This window comes from Triticum aestivum, chromosome 1B, assembly GCF_018294505.1.
Source record: "Triticum aestivum cultivar Chinese Spring chromosome 1B, IWGSC CS RefSeq v2.1, whole genome shotgun sequence".
Lineage (NCBI taxonomy): Eukaryota > Viridiplantae > Streptophyta > Magnoliopsida > Poales > Poaceae > Triticum > Triticum aestivum.
The window spans coordinates 645,082,601-645,100,939 of record NC_057795.1 but is presented as its reverse complement, the minus strand read 5'-3'; positions in this window follow the sequence as shown (position 1 = coordinate 645,100,939).

The window sequence follows — 18,339 nt, the reverse complement described above, 5'->3', positions numbered from 1 at the left end:
CAGGTTAAACTTGACGAGCCTAGCATATGCAGATATGGCCTCGGAACACGGAGACCGAAAGGTCGAGCGTGAATCATATAGTAGATATGATCAACATAGTGATGTTCACCATTGAAAACTACTCCATCTCACGTGATGATCGGTTATGGTTTAGTTGATTTGGATCACGTGATCACTTAGATGACTAGAGAGATGTCTGTCTAAGTGGGAGTTCTTAAGTAATATGATTAATTGAACTTAAATTTATCATGAACTTAGTCCTGGTAGTATTTTGCAAATTATGTTGTAAGATCAATAGCTTGCGTTGTTGCTTTCATATGTTTATTTTGATATGTTCCTAGAGAAAATTGTGTTGAAAAATGTTAGTAGCAATGATGCGGATTGGATCCGCGATCTGAGGTTTATCCTCATTGATGCACAGAAGAATTATGCCCTTAATGCACCGCTAGGTGACAGACCTATTGCAGGAGCAGAAGCAGACGTTATGAACGTTTGGCTAGCTCAATATGATGACTACTTGATAGTTTTGTGCACCATGCTTTATGGCTTAGAATCGGGACTTCAAAGATGTTTTGAACATCATGGACCATATGAGATGTTCCAGGAATTGAAGTTAATATTTCAAGCAAATACCCGAGTTGAGAGATATGAAGTCTCCAACAAGTTCTATAGCTAAAAGATGGAGGAGAATCGCTCAACTAGTGAGCATGTGCTCAGATTGTCTGAGTACTTCAATCGCTTGAATCAAGTGGGAGTTAATCTTCCAGATAAGATAGTGATTGACAGAATTCTCTAGTCACCATCACCAAGTTAGTAGAACTTTGTGATGAACTATAGTATGCAAGGGATGACGAAAACGATTCCGAGCTCTTCGTGATGTTGAAATCAACGAAGGTAGAAATCAAGAAAGAGCATCAAGTGTTGATGATTGACAAGACCACTAGTTTCAAGAAAAGGGCAAAGGGAAAGAAAGGGAACTTCAAGTAGAATGACAAGCAAGTTGTCACTCCCGCGAAGAAGCCCAAAGCTGGACCAAAGCCTGAAACTGAGTGATTACACTGCAAAGGAAATGGTCACTAGAAGCGGAAATGCCCTGAATATTTGGTGGATAAGAAGGATGGCAAAGTGAACAAGGGTATATTTGATATACAGGTTATTGATGTGTACCTTACTAGTGTTTATAGTAACCCCTGAGTATTTGATACTTGTTCGGTTGCTAAGATTAGTAACTCGAAACAGGAGTTACAGAATAAACAGAAACTAGTTGAGGGTGAAGTGACGATGTGTGTTGGAAGTGGTTCCAAGATTGATATGATCATCATCGCACACTCCCTATACTTTCGGGATTAGTGTTAAACCTAAATAAATGTTATTTGGCGTTTGCGTTGAGCATGAATATGATTTGATCATGTTTATTGCAATACGGTTATTCATTTAAAGTCAGAGAATAATTGTTGTTCTGTTTACATGAATAAAACCTTCGATGGTCATACACCCAATGAAAATAGTTTGTTGGATCTCGATCGTAGTGATACACATATTCATAATATTGATGCCAAAAGATGCAAAGTTAATAATGATAGTGCAACTTATTTGTGGCACTGCCGTTTGGGTCATATCGGTGTAAAGCGCATGAAGAAACTCCATAAAGATGGATTTTCGGAATCACTTGGTTATGAATCATTTGATGCTTGCGAACCGTGCCTATTGGGCAAGATGACTAAAACTCCATTCTCCGGAACAATGGAACGAGCTACTGACTTATTGGAAATAATACATACCGATGTATGCGATCCAATGAGTGTTGATGCTCGTGGCAAGTATCGTTATTTTCTGACCTTCACAAGATGATTTGAGCAGATATGGGTATATCTACTTGATGAAACATAAGTCTGAAATAGTTGAAGTTCAAAGAATTTCAGAGTGAAGTGGAAAAATCATCGTAACAAGAAAATAAAGTTTCTGCGATCTGATCGCGGAGACGAATATTTGAGTTACGAGTTTGGTCTTCAATTAAAACAATGTGGAATAGTTTCGCACCTCACGCCACCTGGAACACCACAACGTTATGGTGTGTCCGAACGTCGTAACCGCACTTTATTGGATATGGTGCGATCTATGATGTCTCTTACTGATTTACCATTATCGTTTTGGGGTTATGCATTAGAGACAGCTGCATTCACGTTAAAAGGGCACCATCTAAATCCGTTGAGACGACACCGTATGAACTATGGTTTAGCAGTAAACCTAAGCTGTCGTTTCTTAAAGTTTGGAGTTGCGATGCTTATATGAAAAAGGTTTTCAACTTGATAAGCTCGAACCCAAATCGGAGAAGTGCGTCTTCATAGAATACCCAAAGGAAACTGTTGGGTACACCTTCTATCACAGATCCGAAGGAAAAACATTCGTTAACAAGAATGGATCCTTTCTAGAGAAGAAGTTTCTCTCGAAAGAAGTGAGTGGGAGGAAAGTAGAACTTGATGAGGTAACTGTACCTGCTCCCTTATTGGAAATTAGTTCATCACAGAAATCTGTTCCTGTGACTACTACACCAATTAGTGAGGAAGTTAATGATGATGATCATGAAACTTCAGATTAAGTTACTACAGAACCTCGTAGGTCTTCCAGAGTAAGATCCGCACCAGAGTGGTACGGTAATCCTGTTCTGGAAGTCATGTTACTAGACCATGATGAACCTACGAACTATGAGGAAGCGATGATGAGCCCAGATTCCACGAAATGGCTTGAGGCCATAAAATCTGAGATATGATCCATGTATGAGAACAAAGTATGGACTTTGATTGACTTGCTCGATGATCAGCAAGCCATGTTAAATAAATGGATCTTCAAGAGGAAGACGGACACTGATAGTAGTGTTACTATCTACTAAGCTCGACTTGTTGCGAAAGGTTTTCAACAAGTTCAAGGTGTTGAATACGATGAGATTTTCTCACTCGTATCGAAGCTTAAGTCTGTCTGAATCATGTTAGCAATTGCCACATTTTATGAAATCTGGCAAATGGATGTCAAAACTGCATTCCTTAATGGATTTATTAAAGAAGAGTTGTATATGATGCAACCAGAAAGTTTTTGTCAATCCTAAAGATGCTAACAAAGTGTGCAAGCTCCAGCGATCCATCTATGGACTGGTGCAAGCATCTCGGAGTTGGAATATACGCTTTGATGAGTTGATCAAAGCATATGGTTTTATACAGACTTTTGAAGAAGCCTGTATTTACAAGAAAGTGAGTGGGAGCTCTGTAGCATTTCTAATATTATATGTGGATGACATATTGTTGATTGGAAATGATATCGAAATTCTGGATAGCATGAAAGGATACTTGAATAAGAGTTTTTCAAAGCAAGACCTCGGTGAAGCTGCTTACACATTGAGCATCAAGATCTATATAGATAGATCAAGACGCTTGATAAGATTTTTCAATGAGTACATACCTTGATAAATTTTTGAAATAGTTCAAAATGGAACAGTCAAAGAAGGAGTTCTTGCCTGTGTTACAAGGTGTGAAGTTGAGTAAGACTCAAGACCCGACCATTGCAGAAAATAGAAAGAGAATGAAAAGTCATTCCCTATGCCTCAGTCATAGGTTCTATAAAGTATGCTATGCTGTGAACCAGACCTATTGTATACCTTGCTCTGTGTTTGGCAAAGGAATACAATTTTGATCTAATAAGTAGATCACTGGACATGGGTCAAGAATATCCTTAGTGAGGACTAAGGAGATGTTTCTCGATTATGGAGGTGATAAAAGAGCCCGTCGTAAAAGTTACAACGATGCAAGCTTTTACACCAATCCAGATGACTCTAAGTCTCAATCTGGATACATATTGAAAGTGGGAGCAATTAGCTAGAGTAGCTCCGTGCAGAGCATTGTGGACATAGAATATTTGCGAAATACATACGGCTCTGAATATGACAGACCCGTTGACTAAGCTTCTCTCACGAGCAAAACATGATCATACCTTAGTACTCTTTGGGTGTTAATCACATAGCGATGTGAACTAGATTATTGACTCTAGTAAACCCTTTGGGTGTTGATCACATGATGATGTGAACTATGGGTATTAATCACATGCAGATGTGAATATTGGTGTTAAATCACATGGTGATGTGAACTAGATTATTGACTCTAGTGCAAGTGGGAGACTGAAGGAAATATGCCCTAGAGGCAATAATAAAGTTATTATTTATTTCCTTATATCATGATAAATGTTTATTATTCATGCTAGAATTGTATTAACCGGAAACATAATACATGTGTGAATACATAGACAAACATAGTGTCACTAGTATGCCTCTACTTGACTAGCTCGTTGATCAAAGATGGTTATGTTTCCTAACCATAGACATGTGTTGTCATTTGATTAATGGGATCACATCATTAGGAGAATGATGTGATTGACATGACCCATTCCGTTAGCCTAGCACTTGATCGTTTAGTATATTGCTATTGCTTTCTTCATGACTTATACATGTTCCTGTAACTATGAGATTATGCAACTCCCGTTTATCGAAGGAACACTTTGGGTACTACCAAACATCACAACGTAACTGGGTGATTATAAAGGAGTACTACAGGTGTCTCCAAAGGTACATGTTGGGTTGGCGTATTTCGAGATTAGGTTTTGTCACTCCGATTGTCGGAGAGGTATCTCTGGGCCCTCTCGGTAATACTCATCACCTAAGCCTTGCAAGCATTGTAACTAATGAGTTAGTTATAAGATGATGTGTTACAGAACGAGTAAAGAGACTTGCCGGTAACGAGATTGAACTAGGTATTGGATACCGACGATCAAATCTCGGGCAAGTAACATACCGATGACAAAGGGAACAACGTATGTTGTTATGCGGTTTGACCGATAAAGATCTTCGTAGAATATGTACGAACCAATGGCATCCAGGTCCCGCTATTGGTTATTGACCGAGAATGGTTCTAGGTCATGTCTACATAGTTCTCGAACCCATAGGGTCCGCACGCTTAACGTTACGATGACAGTTTTATTATGAGTTTATAAGTTTTGATGTACCGGAGTTTGTTCGGAGTCTCGGATGTGATCACGGACATGACGAGGAGTCTCGAAATGGTCGAGACATAAAGATTTATATATTGGACGACTATATTCGGACACCAGAAGTGTTCCGGACGTTTTCGGAGAAAACCGGAGTGCCGGAGGGTTACCGGAACCCCCCCGGGAGAGATAATGGGCCACATTGGCCTTGGTGAAAAGAGAGAGGGGCGGCCAGGGTGGGCCGCGCGCCCCCTCTCCCTCTGGTCCGAATTGGACTAGGAGGGGGGGCGGCGCCCGCCTCTTTCCTTCCCCCCTCTCCCCCTTCCTTTCCCCTCCTAGTAGGAGTAGGAAAGGGGGAGTCCTACTCCTACTAGGAGGAGGACTCCTCCTCCTTGGCGCGCCCACAAGGGCCGGCCGGCCTCCCCCCTCCCTCCTTTATATACGGGGGCAAGGGGGCACCCCAGGACACACAAGTTGATCTACGGATCGTTCCTTAGCCGTGTGCGGTGCCCCCCCTCCACCATATTCCACCTCGGTCATATCGTCGCGGAGTTTAGGCGAAGCCCTGCGCCGGTAGAGCATCATCATCGTCACCACGCCGTCGTGCTGACGGAACTCATCCCCGAAGCTTTGCTGGATCGGAGCCCGGGGATCGTCATCGAGCTGAACGTGTGCTGAACTCGGAGGTGCCGTACGTTCGGTACTTGGATCGGTCGGATCATGAAGACGTACGACTACATCAACCGCGTTGTCATAACGCTTCCGCTTACGGTCTACGAGGGTACATGGACAACACTCTCCCCTCTCGTTGCTATGCCATCACCATGATCTTGCGTGTACGTAGGAAATTTTTTGAAATTACTACGTTCCCCAACAGGCGCCCCCCCTGGGGGCCTATATAAAGGAGGGGGGAGGGAGGGCAGCTGCACCTGAAGTTTTGGCGCCTCCCTCTCCCCTTGCTACACCTCCTCCTCTTGTAGTTGCTTGGTGAAGCCCTGCCGGAACTCTGTTGCATCCACCACCACGCCGTCGTGCTGCTGGATCTTCATCAACCTCTCCTTCCCCCTTGCTGGATCAAGAAGGAGGAGACGTCATCCGCTCCGTACGTGTGTTGAACGTGGAGGTGCTGTCCGTTCGGCACTTGGTCATCGGTGATTTGGATCATGGCGAGTACGACTCCATCATCCCCGCTCTCTTGAACGCTTCCGCTCACGATCTACAAAGGTATGTAGATGCACTCCTATCACTCGTTGCTTAGATGAACTCATAGATGGATCTTGGTGAAACTGTAGGAATTTTTTTATTTTCTGCAACGTTCCCCAACAGTGGCATCATGAGTTAGGTCTATGCGTAGTTCTCTATTGCACGAGTAGAACACAAATCTGTTGTGGGCATAGATCTTGTCAACTTGCTTGCCTCTACTAGTCTTATTTTGCTTCAGCGGTATTGTGGGATGAAGCGGCCCGGACCGACCTTACACGTACGCTTACATGAGACAGGTTCCACCGACAGACATGCACTAGTTGCATAAGGTGGCTAGCGGGTGTCTGTCTCTCCCACTTTAGTTGGAGCGGATTCGATGAAAAGGGTCCTTATGAAGGGTAGATAGAAGTTGACAAATTCACGTTGTGGTTATTTGTAGGTAAGAAAACGTTCTTGCTAGAACCCAATTGCAGGCACGTAAAAGATGCAACAACAATTAGAGGACGTCTAACTTGTTTTTGCAGCAATTGTCTTATGATATGATATGGCCAAAAGTTGTGATGAATGATGAATGATATATTGTGATGTATGAGATCATGTTCTTGTAATAGGAATCACGACTTGCATGTCGATGAGTATGACAACCGGCAGGAGCCATAGGAGTTGTCTTTATTTTTGTATGACCTGCGTGTCATTGAAGAACGCCATGTAAATTACTTTACTTTATTGCTAAACGCGTTAGCTATAGAAGTAGAAGTAGTTGTTGGCATGACAACTTCATGAAGACATGATGATGGAGATCATGATGATGGAGATCATGGTGTCATGCCGGTGACGAAGATGATCATGGAGCCCCAGGATGGAGATCAAAGGAGCTATATGATATTGGCCATATCATGTCACTATTATATAATTGCATGTGATGTTTATTATGTTTATGCATCTTGTTTACTTAGAACGACGGTAGTAAATAAGATGATCCCTTATAACAATATCAAGAAAGTGTTCTCCCCTAACTGTGCGCCGTTGCTAAAGTTCGTCGTTTCGAAGCACCACGTGATGATCGGGTGTGATAGATTCTTACGTTCACATACAACGGGTGTAAGACAGTTTTACACATGCAAAACACTTAGGGTTAACTTGACGAGCCTAGCATGTACAGACATGGCCTCGGAACACAGAGACCGAAAGGTCGAACATGAGTCGTATGGAAGATACGATCAACATGGAGATGTTCATCGATGATGACTAGTCTGTCTCACGTGATGATCGGACACGGCCTAGTCGACTCGGATCATGTAACACTTAGATGACTAGAGGGATGTCTAATCTGAGTGGGAGTTCATTAAAATAATTTGATTAGATGAACTTAATTATCATGAACTTAGTCTAAAACCTTTGCAAATATGTCTTGTAGATCAAATGGCCAATGCTCATGTCAACATGAACTTCAACGCGTTCCTAGAGAAAACCAAGCTGAAAGATGATGGCAGCAACTATACGGACTGGGTCCGGAACCTGAGGATCATCCTCATAGCTGCCAAGAAAGCATATGTCCTAGAAGGACCGCTAGGTGAAGCACCCATCCCAGAGAACCAAGACGTTATGAACGCTTGGCAGTCACATGCTGATGATTACTCCCTCGTTCAGTGCGGCATGCTTTACAGCTTAGAGTCGGGGCTCCAAAAGCGTTTTGAGCAACACAGAGCATATGAGATGTTCGAGGAGCTGAAAATGGTTTTTCAAGCTCATGCCCGGGTCGAGAGATATGAAGTCTCCGACAAGTTCTACAGTTGTAAGATGGAGGAAAATAGTTCTGTCAGTGAGCACATACTCAAAATGTCTGGGTTACACAACCGCCTGTCCCAGCTGGACATTAACCTCCCAGACGAGGCAGTCATTGACAGAATCCTTCAGCCGCTCCCACCGAGCTACAAGAGCTTTGTGATGAACTACAATATGCAAGGGATGGTGAAAACCATTCCTAAAGTATTTTCAATGCTGAAGTCGGTAGAGGTAGAAATCAAGAAAGAACATCAAGTGTTGATGGTCAATAAAACCACCAAGTTCAAGAAGGGCAAGGGTAAGAAGAACTTCAAGAAGGACGGCAAGGATGTTGCCGCGCCCGGTAAGCCAGTTGCCGGGAAGAAGTCAAAGAATGGACCCAAACCTGAGACTGAGTGCTTTTATTGCAAAGGGAAGGGTCACTGGAAGCGGAACTGCCCCAAATACTTAGCGGACAAGAAGGCCGGAAACACTAAAGGTATATTTGATATACATGTAATTGATGTGTACCTTACCAGTAATCGTAGTAACTCCTGGGTATTTGATACCGGTGCCGTTGCTCATATTTGTAACTCACAGCAGGAGCTGCGGAATAAGCGGAGACTGGCGAAGGACGAGGTGATGATGCGCGTCGGGAATGATTCCAAGGTCGATGTGATCGTCGTCGGCACGCTACCTCTACATTTACCTATGGGATTAGTTTTAAACCTCAATAATTGTTATTTAGTGCCAAGTTTGAGCATGAACATTGTATCTGGATCTCGTTTGATACGAGATGGCTACTCATTTAAATCCGAGAATAATGGTTGTTCTATTTATATGAGAGATATGTTTTATGGTCATGCCCCGATGGTCAATGGTTTATTCTTAATGAATCTCGAACGTAATGTTACACATATTCATAGTGTGAATACCAAAAGATGTAAAGTTGATAACGATAGTCCCACATACTTGTGGCACTGCCGCCTTGGTCACATTGGTGTCAAGCGCATGAAGAAGCTCCATGCTGATGGACTTTTAGAGTCTCTCGATTATGAATCATTTGACACATGCGAACCATGCCTCATGGGCAAAATGACCAAGACTCCGTTCTCCGGAACAATGGAGCGAGCAACCAACTTATTGGAAATCATACATACCGATGTGTGCGGTCCAATGAGCTTTGAGGCTCGCGGAGGATATCGTTATGTTCTCACTCTCACTGATGACTTGAGTGGATATGGGTATGTCTACTTGATGAAACACAAGTCTGAGACCTTTGAAAAGTTCAAGGAATTTCAGAATGAGGTAGAGAATCAACGTGACCGAAAGATAAAGTTCCTACGATCAGATCATGGAGGAGAATATTTAAGTCACGAATTTGGTACGCACTTAAGGAAATGTGGAATCGTTTCACAACTCATGCCGCCTGAAACACCTCAGTGTAACGGTGTGTCCGAACATCGTAATCGCACTCTATTGGATATGGTGCGGTCTATGATGTCTCTTACCGATTTACCTCTATCATTTTGGGGATACGCTCTAGAGACAGCTACATTCACTTTAAATAGGGCTCCGTCTAAATCTGTTGAGACGACACCGTATGAATTATGGTTTGGGAAGAAACCTAAGCTATCGTTTCTAAAAGTTTGGGGATGCGATGCTTATGTCAAGAAACTTCAACCTGAAAAGCTCGAACCCAAGTCGGAAAAATGCGTCTTCATAGGATAGCCTAAGGAAACCATTGGGTATACCTTCTACTTAAGATCCGAGGGCAAGATCTTTGTTGCCAAGAACGGATCCTTTCTGGAAAAAGAGTTTCTCTCGAAAGAAGTAAGTGGGAGGAAAGTAGAACTCGATGAAGTACTACCTCTTGAACCAGAAAGTAGTGCAGCTCAGGAAAATGTTCCTGTGGTGCCTACACCAACTGGAGAGGAAATTAATAATGATGATCAAGGTACTTGGGATCAAGTTGCTACTGAACTTCGTAGGTCCACAAGGACACGTTCCACACTAGAGTGGTATGGCAACCCTGTCCTGGAAATCATGTTGTTAGACAACGGTGAACCTTCGAACTATGAAGAAGCGATGGCGGGCCCAGATTCCAACAAATGGCTTGAAGCCATGCAATCCGAGATAGAATCCATGTATGAAAACAAAGTATGGACTTTGACAGACTTGCCCGATGATCGGCGAGCGATAGAAAACAAATGGATCTTTAAGAAGAAGACGGACGCGGATGGTAATGTTACCATCTATAAAGCTCGACTTGTCGCTAAGGGTTATCGGCAAGTTCAAGGGGTTGACTACGATGAGACTTTCTCTCCCGTAGCGAAGCTGAAGTCCGTCCGAATCATGTTAGCAATTGCCGCATACTATGATTATGAGATATGGCAGATGGACGTCAAAACGGCATTCCTTAACGGACATCTTAAGGAAGAACTGTATATGATGCAGCCGGAGGGTTTTGTCGATCCTAAGAATGCTAACAAAGTATGCAAGCTCCAGCGATCCATTTATGGGCTGGTGCAAGCATCTCAGAGTTGGAACATTCGCTTTGATGAGATGATCAAAGCGTTTGGGTTTATGCAGACTTATGGAGAAGCCTGCGTTTACAAGAAAGTGAGTGGGAGCTCTGTAGCATTTCTCATATTATATGTAGATGACATACTCTTGATGGGAAATGATATAGAACTTTTGGACAGCATTAAGGCCTACTTGAATAAGTGTTTTTCAATGAAGGACCTTGGAGAAGTTGCTTACATATTAGGCATCAAGATCTATAGGGATAGATCGAGACGCCTCATAGGTCTTTCACAAAGCACATACCTTGATAAGATTTTGAAGAAGTTCAAAATGGATCAGTCCAAGAAAGGGTTCTTGCCTGTATTGCAAGGTGTGAGATTGAGCTCGGCTCAATGCCCGACCACGGCAAAAGATAAAGAAGAGATGAGTGTCATCCCCTATGCTTCAGCCATAGGATCTATTATGTATGCCATGATGTGTACCAGACCTGATGTAAACCTTGTCGTAAGTTTGGTAGGAAGGTACCAAAGTAATCCCGGCAAGGAACACTGGACAGCGGTCAAGAATATCCTGAAGTACCTGAAAAGGACAAAGGACATGTTTCTCGTTTATGGAGGTGACGAAGAGCTCGTCGTAAAGGGTTACGTCGACGCTAGCTTCGACATAGATCTGGATGACTCTAAGTCACAAACCGGATACGTGTATATGTTGAATGGTGGAACAGTAAGCTGGTGCAGCTGCAAGCAGAGCGTCGTGGCGGGATCTACATGTGAAGCAGAGTACATGGCAGCCTCGGAGGCAGTGCATGAAGCAATTTGGGTGAAGGAGTTCATCACCGACCTAGGAGTCATACCCAATGCGTCGGGGCCGATCAAACTCTTCTGTGACAACACTGGAGCTATTGCCCTTGCCAAGGAGCCCCGGTTTCACAAGAAGACCAGGCACATCAAGCGTCGTTTCAACTCCATCCGTGAAAATGTTCAAGATGGAGACATAGATATTTGCAAAGTACATATGGATCTGAATGTCACAGATCCGTTGACTAAACCTCTTTCGCGAGCAAACATGATCAACACCAGAACTCTATGGGTGTTCGATTCATCACAATGTAACTAGATTATTGACTCTAGTGCAAGTGGGAGACTGTTGGAAATATGCCCTAGAGGCAATAATAAAAGGATTATTATTATATTTCCTTGTTCGTGATAATTGTCTTTATTCATGCTATAATTGTATTATCCAGAAATCGTAATACACGTGTGAATACATAGACCATAATATGTCCCTAGTAAGCCTCTAGTTGACTAGCTCATTGAACAACAGATAGTCATGGTTTCCTGACTATGGACATTAGATTTCGTTGATAACGGGATCACATTATTAGGAGAATGATGTGATGGACAAGACCCAATCCTAAGCATAGCACAAGATCGTGTAGTTCTTTTTGCTAGAGCTTTTCCAATGTCAAGTATCTTTTCCTTAGACCGTGAGATCGTGTAACTCCCGGATACCGTAGGAGTGCTTTGGGTGTACCAAACGTCACAACGTAACTGGGTGACTATAAAGGTGCACTACAGGTATCTCCGAAAGTGTCTGTTGGGTTGACACGGATCAAGACTGGGATTTGTCACCTCCGTATGACGGAGAGGTATCTCTGGGCCCACTCGGTAATGCATCATCATAATGAGCTCAAAGTGACCAAGTGTCTGGTCACGGGATCATGCATTATGGTACGAGTAAAGTGACTTGCCGGTAACGAGACTGAACGAGGTATTGGGATACCGACGATCGAGTCTCGGGCAAGTAATGTACTGTTTGACAAAGGGAATTGTATACGGGGTTGATTAAATCCTCGACATCGTGGTTCATCTGATGAGATCATCGAGGAGCATGTGGGAGCCAACATGGGTATCCAGATCCTGCTGTTGGTTATTGACCGGAGAGCCGTCTCGGTCATGTCTGCGTGTCTCCCGAACCCGTAGGGTCTACACACTTAAGGTTCGGTGACGCTAGGGTTGTATGAATATAAGTATGCAGCAAACTGAAAGTTGTTCGGAGTCCCGGATGAGATCCCAGATGTCATGAGGAGTTCCGGAATGGTCCAGAGGTGAAGAACTATATATAGGAAGTGCAGTTTCGGCCACCGGGAAAGTTTCGGGGGTCACCGGTATTGTACCGGGACCACCGGAAGGGTCCCGAGGGTCCACCGGGTGGGGCCACCTATCCTGGAGGGCCCCGTGGGCTGAAGTGGGAGGGGAACCAGCCCCTGGTGGGCTGGTGCGCCCCCCCTGGGCCCCCCTCTGCGCCTAGGGTTGGGAACCCTAGGGGAGGGGGCGCCCCACTTGCCTTGAGGGGCACTCCAACCCCCTTGGCCGCCGCCCCCCTAGAGATCCCATCTTTAGGGATGGCGCCCCCCCTGGGGGCCTATATAAAGGAGGGGGGAGGGAGGGCAGCCGCACCTGAAGTTTTGGCGCCTCCCTCTCCCCTTGATACACCTCCTCCTCTCGTAGTTGCTTGGTGAAGCCCTGCCGGAACTCTGCTGCATCCACCACCACGCCGTCGTGCTGCTGGATCTTCATCAACCTCTCCTTCCCCCTTGCTGGATCAAGAAGGAGGAGACGTCATCCGCTCCATACGTGTGTTGAACATGGAGGTGCTGTCCGTTCGGCACTTGGTCATCGGTGATTTGGATCACGACGAGTACGACTCCATCATCCCCGTTCTCTTGAACGCTTCCGCTCGCGATCTACAAAGGTATGTAGATGCACTCCTATCACTCATTGCTTAGATGAACTCATAGATGGATCTTGGTGAAATCGTAGGAATTTTTTTATTTTCTGCAACGTTCCCCAACCGAAACTACTTCTATGCTTGATACTACTGTGCCATTATGTGAATATCTTGATGAACAACTTGCTAGGGTTAGAGAGAATGAAATTATTGAAAATGATATTATTGAAGATAGTGATGATGAAGGTTCCCCCCTAAATATGAATTGCCTGTTGTTCCAGAGGGTTATGTTATGGATGAAGAAACTGCTAGAGATCTTCTTGCTTGCAATGATAGATCCGGTCTTAAGAAGTTATTAGATAAACTTAAACAGAAATCTCTACATGCTAGAATGAAATATGACCCTACTTTTGCTACTTCACCTATCTTTGTTACTTATAAGGATTATGAATTCTCTGTCGATCCTGAGATAATTACTTTGGTTGAATCTGATCCTTTTTATGGCAATGAATCTGAAACTGTTATGGCACATCTTACTAAATTGAATGATATAGCCACCCTGTTCACTAATGATGAGAAGTCTCGCTACTATTATATCCTTAAGATATTTCCATTCTCATTAAAGGGTGATGCTAAAACTTGGTTTAATTCTCTTGATCCTGGTTGTGCGCGTAATCCCCAGGATATGATTTATTACTTCTCTGCTAAATATTTCCCCGCTCATAAGAAACAAGCTGCCTTGAGGGAAATATATAATTTTGTGCAAATTGAAGAAGAGAGTCTCCCACAAGCTTGGGGGAGGCTTCTCCAATTACTTAATGCTTTGCCTGATCACCCTCTTAAGAAAAATGAAATACTTGATATCTTCTATAATGGACTAACTGATGCTTCCAAGGACCACTTGGATAGTTGTGATGGTTGTGTTTTCAGGGAAAGAACAGTCGACCAAGCTGAATTACTATTGAATAATATGTTGACTAATGAAAACAATTGGACTCTTCCTGAGCCAATTCCTGAGCCTATTCCTAAACCAACTCCGAAGAAAAGGGGAGTTCTATTTCTCAGTCTTGAAGATATGCAAGAGGCAAAGAAATCAATGAAAGAAAAAGGTATTAAAGCTGAAGATGTTAAGAATTTACCTCCTATTGAAGAAATACATGGTCTTAATCTACCGCCTATTGATACGTCTCCAACGTATCTATAATTTATGAAGCATTCATGCTATATTACTATGTGTTTTGAGTGATTATGGGCTTTATTTTACACATTTATATCATTTTTGGGACTAACCTACTAACCGGAGGCCCAGCCCAGATTGCTTTTTTATTGCCTGTTTCAGTATTTCGAAGAAAAGGAATATCAAACGAAGTCCAAATGGAATGAAACCTTCGGCAACGTGTTTTTTTGGAAGATTATCATCCAGGAGGCTTGGAGATCAAGTCAGAAGATCCTCGAGGTGCCCAGGAGATAGGCCCCCCCTACAGGGCACGACCCCTTGTCTCGTGGACCCCTCGAGCACCTACCGACCGACCTCTTTCGCCTATATATGCCTATGTACCCTAAAACCATCAGATATCAAGATAGATCGGGAGTTCCGCCGCCGCAAGCCTCTGTAGCCACCAAAAACCTCTCGGGAGCCCATTCCGGCACCCTGCCGGAGGGGGAACCCATCACCGGTGGCCATCTTCATCATCCCGGCGCTATCCATGACGAGGAGGGAGTAGTTCACCCTCGGGGCTGAGGGTATGTACCAATAGCTATGTGTTTGATCTCTCTCTCTCTCTCGTGTTCTCTCTCGTGTTCCCTCTATGGCACGATCTTGATGTATCCCGAGCTTTGCTATTGTAGTTGGATCTTATGATGTTTCTCCCCCTCTACTCTCTTGTGATGAATTGAGTTTCCCCTTTGAAGTTATCTTATTGGTTGAGTCTTTTATGAGAACACTTGATGTATGTCTAGCCGTGCTTATTTGTGGTGACAATGGGATATCATGTGCCACTTGATGTATGTTTTGGTGACCAACTTGCGGGTTCCGCCCATGAACCTATGCAAAGGGGTTGACACACGTTCTTGACTCTCCAGTAGAAACTTTGGGGCACTCTTTGAAGTACTTTTATGTTGGTTGGATGAATCTGAGATTGTGTGATGCATATCGTATAACCATGCCTACGGATACTTGAAGTGACAATGGAGTATCTAGGTGACATTAGGGTTTTGGTTGATTTGTGTCTTAAGGTGTCATTCTAGTACAAACTCTTTTATAGATTGATCCGAAAGAATAAGTTTGAGGTGGTTTCGTACCCTACCATAATCTCTACGTTTGTTCTCCGCTATTAGTGGCTTTGGAGTGACTCTTTGTTGCATGTTGAGGGATTGTTATATGATCTATCTATGTTATTATTGTTGAGAGAACTTGCACTAGTGAAAGTATGAACCCTAGGCCTTGTTTCCTATCATTGCAATACCGTTTACGCTCACTTTTATCATTAGTTACCTTGTTGTTTTTATTATTTCAGATTACAAAAACCTATATCTACTATCTATTTCGCACTTGTATCACCATCTCTTCACCGAACTAGTGCACCTATACAATTTACCATTGTATTGGTTGTGTTGGGGACACAAGAGACTCTTTGTTATTTGGTTGCAGGGTTGCTTGAGAAAGACCATCTTCATCCTACGCCTCCTACGGATTGATAAACCTTAGGCCATCCACTTGAGGGAAATTTGCTATTGTCCTACAAACCTGTGTACTTGCAGGCCCAACAACGTCTACAAGAAGAAGGTTGTGTAGTAGACATCACCTATTGAAGAAACACATTGTCTTGATAACCCGACACAGGTAGTAAAGGTAAATTCTCTCTATAGATATGATAAAGTTGAAATCTCATCTACTAAATTTCCTAGCCAATGTTTAGATGAATTTGATGATTTTATGGCTGGGCAAGAAAGTTTTAATGCTTATGCTGGTAAAGAATTAAAGAGTAATGCTTACATGATTGGTCGCTTGCAGTGATTATATGGCTAGAGTTAAAGGTGAACTTAAACTCATTATCAAATATGCTTCTATGGTTACCACTCAAGCAGAACAAGTACTTAAAGCTCAAAGTGATTTACTCGATGAATTAAATAATAAACATAATTTTGCTGTTAGAGTGGCAACTACAACTGGTAGAATGACTCAGGAACCTTTGTATCCTGAAGGCCACCCTAAGATAATCGAGCAAGATTCTCAGAGAAATAATGTAGATACACATAGTCCTTCTAAAAAGAAGAAAAAGAAAAACGATAGGACTTTGCATGCTTCTAGTGAACCTGTTGTAGACACACCTGAGAATCCAAATGATATTTCTATTTCTGATGCTGAAACACAATCTGGTGATGAACATGAACCTAGTGATAATGTTAATGATAATGTTCATGTTGATGCTCAACCTAGCAATAATAATGATGTAGATATTGAACCTGCTGTTGATCTTGATAACCCACAATCAAAGAATCAACATTATGATAAAAGAGATTTTGTTGCTAGGAAGCACGGTAAAGAAAGAGAACCATGGGTTCAGAAACCCATGCATTTTCCTCCTAAGCCATCCAAGAAAAAGGATGATGAGGATTTTGAGCATTTTGCTGAAATGATTAGACCTATCTTCTTATGTATGCGCTTAACTGATATGCTTAAAGTGAATCCTTATGCTAAATACATGAAGGATATCATTACAAATAAAAGAAATATACCGGAAGCTGAAATTTCCACCGTGCTTGCTAATTATACTTTTAAGGGTGGAGTACCTAAGAAACTTGGAGATCCAGGAGTAACAACTATACCATGCTCCATTAAAAGAAACTATGTTAAAACTGCTTTATGTGATCCTGGAGCCGGTGTTAGTGTCATGCCTCTCTCTTTATATCGTAGACTTGAATTGAATAAGTTGACACTTACTGAAATATCCTTGCAAATGGCTGATAAATCAACTGCTATACCTGTCGGTATTTGTGAGGATGTGCCTGTTGTGGTTGCAAACGTTACTATTTTAACGGACTTTGTTATTCTTGATATTCCCGAGGACGATAGTATGTCGATTATCCTTGGTAGACCCTTTTTGAATACTGCAGGGGCTGTTATTGATTGCAACAAAGGCAATGTCACTTTTCATGTTAATGGTAATGAGCATACGGTACACTTCCTGAGAAAACAACCTCAAGTTCATAGCATCAATTCTATTGGAAAAATTCAGACTATCATTATTGGAGGTTTTGAACTTCCTCTTCCTAGTGTCAAGAAAAAATATGATATTCTTATTATTGGGGATGTTCATATCCCCGTTGAGGTAACCTAGTGTTATTCGAAATTTCTCCGGTTCCATGTTATTCGGAATGAGTTTGTTAACAAGACTTGATCAACCTTGTTAGTGGATTCCTTTTGATGATCATGAGATGGATGAAAATGAGAAGGCACAACCTTCTATACCCTCCTTTTACTTTCTGTTATTTAGAATAAATAAAGCAAAAATAGTATTATCTGTCTGTTTTCTGAATTATCCATGCAATAAAAAATATCCCAAAAATAAAAATTCTCCAAATGCCCTGCCAATTTAGTATGATTTTTTCTAGAATATTTGAGGATTTTAGGCACTAAGAACACAACAGGGGGGGCAAGCACCTGGCCACGAGGGTCCAGGGCGCGCCCCCTGCCTCGTGGGCCCATGGTGGCCCTCCTCCACTTATTCCTACACCCACACACTTCTTCTTCCTCCCAAAAAAAAATTCCCATCCAGCTCAAGCACGAGTTCTAGCTCATTTTGCTGCGATTTTCGATCTCCTTGCTCAAAGCTCCATTCACAAAACTACTTTGGGAGATTGTTCCTTGGTATGTGACTCCTCCAATGGTCCAATTAGTTTTTATTCTAGTGCTTTATTCATTGCAAAGTTTTGCTGCCTAGGTGACCCTATTCTTGAGCTTGCATGTCAAATTTATGAGGTCCCAAGTAATTCTAGTGCATGATATAGGCTCTAGGCACTTGTAGGAGTAGTTGCTATCAGTTTTGTTGAGTTTGATTCACTTTTATTTTGAAGTTACTAAAAAAT